At 38.7% G+C, this 13238-nt stretch overlaps 1 protein-coding gene and 1 long non-coding RNA gene across 3 annotated transcripts in view; one reads left to right on the top strand and one right to left on the bottom strand.

Annotated features, from left to right (window-relative positions):
• The window catches only part of GPC6 (glypican 6), a 773736-nt gene that overhangs the window by 114073 nt on the left and 646425 nt on the right, over window positions 1-13238 (bottom strand). The window lies entirely within an intron of this gene.
• The window catches only part of LOC104139285 (uncharacterized), a 48446-nt gene that overhangs the window by 34204 nt on the left and 1004 nt on the right, over window positions 1-13238 (top strand). The window contains exon 5 of one of the 2 annotated variants that reach the window (XR_011138112.1): window positions 12821-12885. This is a non-coding gene — a long non-coding RNA (uncharacterized lncRNA). Of the gene's footprint in view, window positions 1-183; window positions 2009-12820; window positions 12886-13238 lie in introns of those variants that run through there. The other variant, XR_011138115.1, reaches the window with a different exon arrangement.

The raw sequence follows: 13238 nt of genomic DNA on the forward strand, positions 1-13238 counted from the left end.
GATCTATTGACTCAGGGCCCATTCCTACCCATCTAATTACGTATTAATGCTACTGCTGTTACTGTCACAACAGAGAGAGAATAGAAGTGAGATGAAAAATTAGGAAGTGAAGTACATGGAAATGTACTTACATTGAAAATTCTAAATGAAATATTTCTGTTCTGCTGTTTATATGTTTATTAGTGAAAACATAAAACTGCAAGCAGTTCAAAGGAAGAAGCAGGACTATCAGAGCTTTCTAACACGCAGTGGATTCAGTTTCCAGTAAGTTAGACTGTAATTTTGATTTATTCTTCATTCCTAAACAGAGGCATTCCACAAATTTCTCTTTTAATTTTGAGCCGAGTGAAAGGAACAAGTTCTGTTTGTTTCAGAATGTGTACTGTTGGGGTCCACACGACTTCCAGTCTAAATCCTTACTGAGGAGGGAAAATCATTCCTTTGGACTAATCTGGGCTTGATTTTCAGTTATATAAAGAAAGCCAGGAAACTGCATGTGATTTTCACTCTGTAATGAAGTATTTGCACAGCTTCTGTCCTGGCAGTACAGAAAGAGTAAGCAGGTAGACAATGGACCCAGTGATATCTTCTAACAGGAAAGTAAAGTAAAAATGAAGTCGCAACGGGGGTGCAATGAACTCAATATCTTTCCACCTCCCCTAGAGATGGTAAGACCTTGGGCTGCAGTCTCATCTTCCTGCATGCAGGGGTATGACTGTATTTACATTTACAAAAATGACAACTAATTTCTAAAGCTGATAGTGGAAAAGACAGTGGAGGTGTCTGATCGTGTCATCAAAGACAAGCCAGGGACAGCACCATTTTGGAAAACAGCTTCTGAATCTTTCTCGTCACATTAAGATTCTCTAAGGACTCATGCAAATTTCTGCCTGATGAGCAGACAAGCCATACCTGGACATCTTGCATTTCCAATCAGAGAGCAGCCCTGGCTAATAAAATCAAAGAGTCAAAAATCAGAGTCCTTTTCAAACTTCATACTACAAGTCTAATCAGAAGCCTGGAATACAAAGTGCAGAATCCTTTTGCCTTAAATATAAAAAGTAATCTTGCCACTCTGACAGTATTCTTTATTCGTGCGTTTTGTCTTCAGCACCTCTAAATCAAGATCTTCCACTAAAACAGGCAACACTGCTTCTGTCCCAGGGGATAGAATAAGAGATTTTTTCAGCAAAATTGCTCTTGGATGTAATTTGCCATGGCCTCTGACTGAAGATTCTCTTAGCTAGAATGAATCATCCTGCAATTACAGAAAACTAAGCAAGAGGCTTGGAAAAGTCCAGAGAATTCCTATTTTCACAAGCCACATAATTCCAAACACTATCTTAGATGGAATCTGTCTCACCTAACTTTAGGTGAGACACTAACTATACTGTACTATCTATACTAACCTATAGTATAGATATTTACAGTTGACCTAATCAGTTATTCCAAGCTCCCTTTATTGTCAATGGATAGAAATAGCCCCTTGGAAAGTACAATTCACCTGACCTGTTTTAGCCATCTCTACTGGGATGAGGTGACCCACACTCTAGTAATATTATTACAAAAGAAGCCTAAGGTGACCAGCTTAGATACAGATAGTAACTCATATTTAATTTGATTAATCCCTCTCCTTACAATAAGATTTAAAGGTACAAAAGACTGAAAGTTACAGACCTGAAGGAACTACACAAGGGAGCTGGAAAGATCAAGGACTTTTCAGGTGTCCTTCAGTAGCATCTCACCATTAATTGAGATTAACTCAATTAATTGCACACATGTTAGAGCCCACGGTTTATATTAAAAAACTCTGATAACTTTAAGAATCATACAAAGAACCTGACTTGACCTCAGATTTGAGAGCGTTAGTGAACCAACAATCCTGAGGAAACTGCTTGAAGCATAAGCTATGTGTATTGGATAACCCCTGTTAGTCCTAATGAGGATGATCACAGAATCATAGAATAATTTAGGTTTGAAGGGACCAACTGAGGTCACTAGGGCTCGCTTCAAAGATAGATCCACCTTCATAGGTAGACTAGGTTGCCCAGGGCTATGTTCACTTGAGTTCTGAATATCTCCATGAATGGAGAATCAATAACATCTCTGGGCAACCTGCTTCAGTGTTTGACCACCCTCTTTGTGATTTTATTTTTCCCTAAAAATATAAAAAACTTGGTTCTGCAAACATTACAGAATCCCAGAATCACAGAATGGTTTAGGTTGGAAGGGACCTCTGGAGTTCTAGCTACAGGCCTCCAACTAGACTCTGCTCCACTGACCACAGCCCTCTGAGCTCTGCCATCTAGCCAGTTCTCAATCCACCTCACTGTCCACTCATCTAACCCACACTTCCTAAGTTTACCTACGAGGATGCGATGGGAGATAGGGCCAAAATAAATGTTGACTAAAAATTACAATAAATTACAACAAATTACATAAATTACAAACTGTGGTGAAAGAGCAACAATATTCTGATGTCCTTCATTTCATAATTAGCATTCAACACGAGAAAGAAGCAGAAGAAATGATAAGAAGAAGCACTTCACATGCATATATGTACACTATCTAGAGGGAAATCAAACAATCTGCTAATTATTTCCTTGGTACAGTTGGGTAAACTAGTTTGGTCCATTTAGTTTTTGGAGTTCTGTTTATTTAAGAAAAAAAGAGTTTATCTGTGAACAAGAGGCTAGAGTCTTTTTTTGGTCACTTTGCTAAAATAATCTACTGACCAGTGGGTGTTATGGGTGCTCAATCACAGCTAACTGACAACATGTACAAAGGGGTAGCTAACCACTCAGGTTATACACAGATGTGCTCTTAGTTCCGGATGTCCACAGCTCAGTTCTAAAGCACCCTGACGACTGTAGTCATATTTGATACTTATTTCATAAAATAAGAATATATTGCAAGTGAACAAAGATGAAAGAATGAGGAATTGTGGCTTAGTTGCGTATCTGGAACAACCTCAAAGAATTTATAGACATTTTAAGCATAAAATCACTGACTGAATTAATGAACTAATGAAATGCCATTTTTCAGTTCCCTCCTTCTACGCTGCAATACTGTATGCCCTTGAACTGTTGTTTGTACTCACTCACAAGTGTTTACTGTTGGAAAAAAATGAATGGAAAACGTGAAAATGTATTTTATATTACATATGTTATGGACAGTTCCAAATTACGCAAAATAGTCACTTAGAATAGAATTGCAAAGATGCTGCAAAAGCAGCATTGATATATATATTATTCAGGAGCAGGAAACATTTTTTGCAGTATCATCAAAACTATAGCCAAGCTGGTGGGCAGAGATACAGTCATATCCTTATTCTGTGTGGTAGAATATGACATTGCAGCTCTTACTCTCTGCTATATATTTTGAAGAAGCAGCGCAGCTAGATAAGGGTTTTCTAAGGCAGATAATATTGCCAACAAACAAAGCAAAACAAAAAGATTTGGCCTTCGTTAACGTAACTGAGCCTTGTATCTGCCTAAGGTGACCAAGGTAACTTTCGGGAGAATAAAATAAAGACACCAAATAGCGGCAGATGTTTATAATCTACATCGCTTCAGCTTTCCCTTTAGCTCTTAAGAAACAGTTTGAACAGTTACAACTTCAAAGTGATCAGTAGGTGGAGCCCAACTGTCCTATGCTAGAGCCAATGATCCCAGGTATATATATGAATGTGCCTGGTGCGATGATTATTAAAGGTATCCTAGCTACCCAGGACCACCAGCTCATCTGGTCTGTCTTAGATCTAGTGTCAGCATATGATAAATCATAGCCTAGAAGTATATATTCTTCTTCCATGAATACAGGGAAATACAGGGAAACTACTACTGGTATCTACATAGGAGATACCGAGAGTAAAAGGAGGTGAAATGAATCTCAGCCAGGCAGTGAAGGAACCTGCTTGTGGCCCTGTATTACTGGGGGCCTGAAGACACCATTTTCCCTGTCAAATTTCAGTCGATCTTTTGAACTGTGACAAGAAGAAGTTATAGACTACAGAGTCTGCAGGCTGAGCACTAGGAAAACACAAATTTCCAGTAGAATCGGCTGAGGCATACAGGTTGGAAATGGGGGTGGGAGCTGAGAGGGGAAACAGAAACAAAGTTCGTTTCCTGATCTGGAGAAGGTGAGGAAAAGTGAAGGAAATGTGCGAACGTGGGGTCCTGCATTGAGGTGCTGAGAAGGACAAGGGTCGTGGAGCTGCCAGGTTGAAGATAAACTTTGGATAACCTGCTAAAATAGTGGGGAGGCACCTATGTTTTGTTTAAAAAAGTGGGATCCCTCTAAACTTCCCTCTCAGCTCCACACTATATAAAACCAATTATATATACTATATTCTATACTGTGAGGATAGGATGTGAGAGCAGGCCTCTGTCACTTTACAAGCTGGAGCATCAACCAGACCTGGGACAACACCTCTGTAGAAGGGCTACAGAGGAGCCTTTGTATCAGCCTGTATTTCAGGAGCCTTTGTATCAGCCTGTCAGAAGCTGGTTCTTGAAACAAGTGTATTCCAAGCTAGAAAACCAAAAAATATTTGACTATTGCTGGGAAGCAGCTATAAGATCAGACCAAAGATTTCAAAAAAGTCAGTTGCAGAGCAGAAAAGTGCAGTCTGCAGGTTCACCTTGAGTTAGTACTGTTTGCCTATTTTTCCTAAATAGTACTCCTAGAATACAGGCAAATCCAAATACAGAAGAATAAGAGATGAAAATCAGACTGAAACAGAAAATAATTTATAAAGAATACAAAGGAGGCTTAGAAACAAAAAAATACATTCCCTCCTGTCCCTGTCAAGTTTCTACTGTCTTCTGTTATAGTTTCAGTTCAATTGAAGGCCAGTATCAGGGATTCACAGAAAATTAAATTACATCGCTTCCTTTACAAAATAAATTACAAAGGATGAACTTTTACAAGCAGCATCTTTAGAAAAGGATAGTAAATGACAAAATTAATATCCAATCTGAACTGAGAATAGTTCAGGTTTTTATCTGAAGCAATAGGAATTTGAGACCCCAAAGGAAATTTGAAAGTATAACAGCAACTGAACTTAATAAGGATTTAGGAAAAGCATTCAAGAAGTAGGTAAAAGTTCTTACAGACTAAATACTAAGGCTGCAACCACAGCTTTCTTCTTCAAATCCTTTCTCATAATGCAAACCGAAGATCTCTTCAAGATGCTCGCATCACTTCATATGCCTCCTTTCAAGACATTTTTTCTGATCAACTAAAACTACACACTGGCAAGAATCATGTTGTAAAGTGTCATATGTTAGTAAAGCGAATTGTCAGAACCGAATTTGGAGTAATTCAGGGTAGCATGGTGTTCTGTTCTTCCAAATTATCAGGATATCAGTAACAGTATTGCTAGCTAGTGAAAAAGTGTTAAGAGTTTTACATTAATGATACATTTTCTATTGTTCACATGAAAGGCAGGACACCTTTGCTAGAGGAACTGCTAAGTTAGAAAATGACCCTTCCTGGATGACATATTCAAACAAAAATAATTGGCCAATGTGTCAAAATAGCTTTTTGCTATAATCTCTTCATCTAATTTTGTATGTGTCCACAGAAAAGTTCCCGGCCAATATCAGCACTGTCTAAACACAAAGCTGCATCGTACTAATATCTTGTACACAGAATCCCAAAGCTTTGCTTTTTAGCGTTAGTATGTATCAGAAAGACGATTTTCACAACTGCTTTGACTTGTATTTCTTTGGTGACATAGAGTTGATTGTTCATTATCACATTAAAACAGCTATGTCTTTTATATGTTTATACCAAATATGAAAGCGTACCTTAGGCTAGCATTTTGTTGTTGTTGTTGTTGGTTTTTTTTCCCCATGCACTGAAATGCTGAGCAGTGCGTCATTTGCCAAAAACAGATGCTTCTTCCTGATCCTTCTATAGCCAAATGTTTGATTCGGAAGGGGTTTTGCATCTGCTATACCAGTTATGGGAATTGCAGGAATTCATTAGCACTCAAGCCGTATGTCAGCAGACTTGCTTTGGGAAAGAGAGGAAAAATGTGTGCCCCACAAATAATTCACAGCGGGAGGTTTCATCCATTTGGAGATATCAAGACAAGTATCTCTGGTTCTGTTGCTATTGCTATAGCTATTTCTAAAATATCTATTTTTTCCTCATAAATATGATTATATTATCTACTACCAAAGAAGGAGTGTGACTGTTGACTTTACTGGAAATAGAGATATTGGAACAAAAATAGGTAATTTATTTTTAAGTGACCTCTTCTGGATTGGATTTACTTTAACATAAACAATCCATGTCCTACATCTGTAGGACCTCCAAAAGAAACTTTGGAGGTTGCTTTTCAAAGTTTTACCACTTGTACTGGCAAAACTAAAGTCAGTTTTTTTTTCACCCTTTTTACTGGCACCTTCCTAGGAGAACCCCTTGCTAGCATGAGGAAAAACACAGCTGTGGCCCTGTTGTTAGAACGGATAATGTCCAGAAATTTAATGCAATTGAATGCTCATTGCAACTTTATCGCTTCTTTTCAGGACAAATGTTTTAAAGCAGCATGGCTAAATGAGAAAAGGAATGCATCTTTTTTGTTTAGCTTCCTCCAGAATTTCTTTAGGGCACTAAAGTGTAGCCACTTGGAAACTCTAAAGTTTAAATAATGTATTTGTTCCATTTTAAAGTAGATAAACAGACCAAGCACCTATGAAATGTCAGATATATTCTTAGCAACTGAGCTACTGCTCATGAAGGATCGGCAAACCTAAGTATCTTTTCTTATTTAAAATTAGCAGCTTTGCCTTTCCAGCCAATGCTTTTTTACATCTCAACATCCCAAAAGTTCTCTTCCGTTCTCTTTGAGGCCTGTTGCCTGACACATGTAAGATAATTTTGTTATTTTGTTGCCATATTCCTATGGAAACAGGAATTACATTGCTATTTATTGAGTGCTTTTGCGAACAGTTGCCCAAACACCACCTCTTAAAAAACCAGTTGGCTACTTACGCCACGTCCAATAGGGCTTGCCAATAGGTACTATGAAAAGTATATATGCTCCCTGTTCTGAGATGAAAGGCATTGCATAGCACTTAAATACACTGTTGAGAATGAATAATCAGAGAATTGAAGACTGAATGAGTATTTTCATATACATAGGAAAACTCAGGATAGCAAAATGACATAACTGAGTGATTGTGTAAAGCAGCTCTACTGAACAGAGCAAGCTGGTGACTCAAAAATTTTTCTAGACCTCTGTTGTAAAATGAGCAGCAGTGTTTGGCCAGATTACTTTTGGTTTAACAGCTGTGATAAGGAGTCCGCTTTGTTCCAGTCCTTGTAGTAAGCTTCTTCAACTCATTCCACTTATCCCGACCAGAGAAGCCGCACAGAAAATGACCGGGTATAATTCATACCACAGCCTATGAGAACAGAAGCTTGTTTAATTTCCAAAACCATCCCGCTTCATGTATTATTCCTGTAATTTAATGTAACGACTTTCTAAATGTTTCATTTGGATTCAATTCAGTAAAATGTCCTCCCCAACCCCGCCAATTTCCTGCCTAGAAATTGCAGATTAATGAGAATTTACATGGATGAAATGAATTCCACCAAGTCAACTCTCAATTATTTGTGGGTGGTTTACAAGTTGTGGTTTAGCTGAACAGCAGATGCAAGGACACTGAGCTGGCTCCATGCAGAGCCAGGTCGAGTCGGGCGGGGCTCATATGCTAACGCACAGGGCTTTGTGAAAGTAACTCTATAGTTTCCAGGGTCAAGTTGGCCCAAAAGCAGTCGGGCACTTTCACAGAGCCTAAACTAATACCACTTGGCCTCCCTGCGCTATGCAAGTCAACCACATGGCTGCACAGAGCTAGTCAACGTCTGGCATGGCTGGCCAGAGTGGAGCTAAAGAGTTTGGCTGGCACTGCATGATTTCTCAGCTTTCTTTCTCCACGCATGTCTCAGCACTGTTTTCAAGCAGCACTCCTGGTCCCAGGGATTTTTATTAAGAGGCAGAACGGAATTAATGCACAGAGCCAGCTTGGTCTGGTCTGAGCTAATATACACTGCTAGAGAGGGTAGTTGGGGTAGAGGCAACTGATTGGAGACTCTGCTAAAGCCACCTTGGGTCCACCTGGCTTATAGCCTCTGCCAGCTATGCTGGTCAGCAGCCATCTTTGTCTCAAGCCAGTTCAGTTATTTGGATGTCCATCATCACAGGTATCCTAGGCCCCCTTACCTGTGGCCAGCTGATGCTAAAACATAAAACTGGGTTTATGGGATACTTATCCACCCTGAATACATACCATATGTATATGGTTATAATATCTTTTTTTTTCTCAAAAAAGCTATGATAGAAATATTCTTCATGTATAAGATTAACAAGAGAATATAGTTTTTCTTGAAACTACGTTTAACTGTGTTACAAATTTTCATTCCATATGATGTTTTAGCAGTCTTTCTTCTGATTTTAATCTTTGAAATTTCCCAAAGAAATAAAAGTTTGAAAAAGGAATTGTTGCACAGAGACATGACCCTCTGATTTTCCACCTAAACAAATCAGAGTGAGAGATTGCTCTATCTTCCAGGCACTGCTGTGTCTAGATTTACTCTGTGGTTGCAAGCAAACGCAGCTGGGAAGACTTTCTGGAACTTATCTGACAAATTGTGCCACAGAATTGTCTGGGACAGTGCTAGTTAGCATAGATCAAAATGTGCCATAGTACAGATGATGATGCTTCCGCACCTCAGCAGTGTTTGACTAGCACAGGGGTAGCCTGAGAAGGGCTACGTAAAATCTCTGTCTTCCAGAGAAGCAAGTCATTACTGGTCTGGAGCCTCTAAAGGGACATTCCTGGACCCCAGCTCCATAGCAGGCCATCTGCATTCCTCCCTTCTCACTTGATCTGTACATTAAGGCTGCCCAAGGGCCATCAAAACATCTCTAAAATACACTATTCAATATTTGACAAATGCCTAAAATGGTTTTGAAAAGGGGTCATATGACAGGGGGTCCTTACTTTATAATATTTCTAGGGATTAAAGGGTTATATCTGAATAGATACAGAGAGAACAGAATATAACCTGGTGCTCTCTGACTACCAGTGAGCACTACTGCCAAGCGTGAGTACAGGAACTAAAGACAAATTAAATTATTTACCACATACACTTGAAAAGAATCTTAAAGGTTACATCGTGTTGCATCAAACCCTTTTATCAAACCCTGCATCAACAGCTCTGAGGATGTTAACTTTGAATTTGATACAGCATTTAATTGGGCCAGGGATCTGGCTTAGTTCCTGAGGAGAGAGTTCTTGAACTTTTATGTTAGGAAACTTGTTCTTGCATCTAATTTGTGTCATACTATCTGTTGCCTGTTTTCTGTAAGATTTTTCTGGGTACCGAAATGCTGGGAGAACATTAATGAACTGTTCCACTAGTTTATTCAAAATTAGGTTTCCAAAGGTAGAATCAGAGACTGACAGGTCCTACATAAGATGCTGAGAAAGCATTTCAGAAACATCACTTACACTTGAAGGGAAAAGTTTAAGTGCAATGAAGACTGTTCTAAATTGAAATATTTTTTACTGTAGTGGAAGCAAGAGTATCTATCACTAATACATATCCAGTAAAACATGAAGTGTTGGGAATCTAATAATATAACGATGAATTTGAGGTATTTCTGTACGGAACACCAACCTTATAGATTTGTTGAGGGACCTGGGATCTAAAATGTTCTGCATGTGCTGATAAATTGTGACATTATTGTCCTTTGTACCACAAATCTGTAACCTTAGCAAATATCCTTTAACAAGCTTATCTTATTTTTCTAATATTTCGAGAAACACTTCCATTGCCCTCATCCATCAGAAGTATAGCAGGCTTTTGCTCTGTTGTGGGTTCGTTATAAATTTTTTGGGAGTGCAAAACAGACCCCTTGGAGCTGATGCATCCTAGTGCAAAGAAAAGACTTCTATAAGCATTATCCACTCCTGATGATTTCAGGTTTCTGGAATTGTCTGTCATAGAGAGAAGGAGATTCAGGGAAAACCCGAAATTAAGAACTGCCAATGTGATTGATTTTTCAGAGAATCACAGCCTTGCTCTGCCAGCTGTCAACAAAGGAATGAATGATCCCTTCCTAATATGTAATCTTTATGCTGATCATGAAAAGTAGCAAAATCAAAGGGAACATCTGCTCTAGATTCTCTCACTGAAGAGCGATGGATTGATTCTTTTGTCTGCAGCTTCAGTGAATCTTTGTACTCCTCAAAGGGTGTACCAACATCTCTGGAAGAGTGCCAGGGTGCAAATTCCAGTATCTCTTATTCCTTGCAGCACGCATTTTCAGAAGCTATAAAGACATATAGCACCCCAGAGCAGAAAGAAGTATTAATCCTGGAAAAGCGACTGGGAGAATCTAATTCAGAGAGATTTTATATAGTAGTTTTTTAAAGATATTTCTTGTGAGTGCTTATCAGGCAGAAGAGACTCTCAGGGAACTCTCAGAGACTTCTGCGTTCACTTGCAGTCACAGTGATGATCTTACAGTCCTGTTTTTGAATTTGGCAGGAATACTTTTTTCCTTGGTGCTACAATGCCCTTTTCTAAGGAAGCAGCAGGAAGCTTTACCTGAGGCATATTAATGAAGTCCTTACATGGAAGCCAGGCTTCATAGGAAATGCCCACCTCACTTTAATTCAACGCTCGAAAAAAAAGGAGAGGAAAAGCTATATAACCTTTCCTGACTTTGCAAAGTATTTTTTCATTTTCCTTTCTAAAAATATAGAAAACAGGAAAAATATGGGGAAAAAGCATCTGTGGAGTTAGTTTAGCTTAGTTTTGCTCACAGAGCAGCCCTAATGATTCCTGCTCCTCCAAATGTCCCCTTGAAAACAGTGTGATGCCCATTAGAAATGCTTGTAAATGATATCCTTCACCAGCCCCTTTAGAAAGATGAGGAGGAGTCACTGAAGAGTGAGGACACCTTATCAGAGAGCTGAAGGAGTAGTTTCAAAGTGCATGTCTCTGCAGTGAGGAGCAGGTAATTTCATCTTCCACAGAAGAGAATCTAACTGCTTTACCTTCTGCTTACTATTGCTACCGCTGTAAATGGATGGAATGCACAAAATGAAGTTGCTTAGAACCGCTGGAGACAAACTGCATTCTTCAGAAGATAAAAGAAGCTGGTTTCCAGCTCTACTTCGAGGTGGGAATCGATGAAGAGATGTGACTGGGCTATCTGAAGGATATCTTGCTCCATCCTATTTATGCATTGGCTGTCTGGAAGTGGACTTTACTCACACACTGGCTGGGAAGGAGTTTCTTTTGGTCTTTTACCTTTAGTCACCTTCAGTCCTTGCAGACATACCTAAATACATTTTAAATTAGTGGCAGACTACAGCTGCAAGGAGCCAAGTGGTTGCTAACTGACAAAATATTTTATTTTCTTTCAGGAGTGGGTTTTTCCACCATTCTGAGCCATGTTGCCACAGTTAAATGGCTGTTAGTGTCTGAGATAACAGATATAAAGTAGCTTAGTTAATTCAAAATTTACTACAGTCACTGTGCTTCAGATTTACTATTTGTTTATCGTTCTAGAGGAGAAAAGGGAATAAAAGCAGTTTTTGGAGTTTAATATAGTTTCAAAAAATTTCTCCAGACAATGAACAGCAAAGGACTGGAAGAGATGTGGGTCATTGAGATTTACTACTTCAAGACTCTTATGATATAAAGCTTTTCATAAAATAATAAGGCTGCACCTTAAAATCAATTAATTCTGTCCTCACTAGTTGAAAAGAAAGCTATTCCAGAATCAAAATGCTCTAATTTTGCAAAGCTCTAACTGAAAAAAAAAAAGTTATTGTGCCATTATCCTTTAGCTGAATTTAAATTGCTCTTTTCCTTCTTTATGCTTATTTCAGAGATACAGACTACAATCATACTCTCGTCTAGCCTTCATTTTTCCAGGCCTTCTTTTTCTTACCTACAGACTGCCTTTTACAACATCACTTTTTTTTTTTTTCTACTGAAAATATTCTGCTGATGTGTACTAGGATGTAGTTTTCTTTTTCATTGCACTGATGGATCACACAGTCATGCAGATACACTAAGCTTCTGATTGCTACTTCCTGTGACTGTGAGTAATATTCGCTAACCAGCTCTTCTCTGATCAGAACAGCACAAAGAAAAGGCAAACATTGATTGCATAGGTCATTAGATGTGTGTTCACATCATCGAAAAAAGACAAATCACAATTCACTGTTATTACAGTTCACAATGCATACATTGTTCAAGTGAAATAATACACACAGTCCCCACTAAATTTACCTCACAAATACCTGTCTTTTTTCTGACCTTCACCATATCCTTCTTTAAAAAAAGGATTCAAATCGTCAAAGCATAAATGGTACTTTGCGGAGAGTGAAGTATGAATTTTTAAATTGCATTTTTTATACTTTCAATTATGTCACATTTTGAGACAAATATTAAGGTTACAGTGTATGATATAAATTTTACAGTAAAAGGAAAAACATGACGTGATATTTTTCTTACAGGACACTCCCACTGTACCCAGTCAGTGTCTGAGCACCTGTCCTGCTTGGTAGGAATTGGCCTGGATAGTTCATTTCACATGCAGTTAGGTTGGAATACCTCTGACCCAATGCCGATTTATTTTGTTATCCTTTGCCTCCATTATAGTCTACAGAAAACAGGCACTTCAAAAACAGAGTACATCTCACCATATTGTAAACACATAAAACAGTAGGATGGACCTATTTCAGTGTAGATTAAAACTGACCCTTTTTTATCTGTTTAGGGATACAAGGATTGGTACTTCAGATGCGGATATCAGGAGTGGGATTCACCTCTAAAGTCAGACAGGTATGTGTAGCTGTCCATACTGCAGCCATCTCAGTCAAGGTGCCCGAATCTGGATCTCAGCACTGTTCTTATGGCTGTGTGAGATGAACCCCTCTTTTGGATTCTTTTGACATGGGGAAAGGGTTTCCTAAATACCCTCCATCTCCTCTTTCCCTATTTCTAAGTTTCATTACATCATTTTACAAGCTTACTTCAGGTTTCTCAAGAGCTCTGAAGAGAAACTGAATTCTTTAACTCACTAACAAGAAAGGGCAGGAAAAGGTGCAAGGACAGAGAGGATCAGATCGAAACAGAAACATAAACTTCACTCACTCCACTCTTCCTTCACCTAAAGACACTTCCGAACATTTGCT

The sequence above is a fragment of the Struthio camelus genome, chromosome 1 (genome assembly GCF_040807025.1).
Source record: "Struthio camelus isolate bStrCam1 chromosome 1, bStrCam1.hap1, whole genome shotgun sequence".
In the NCBI taxonomy this organism is placed as follows: domain Eukaryota; kingdom Metazoa; phylum Chordata; class Aves; order Struthioniformes; family Struthionidae; genus Struthio; species Struthio camelus.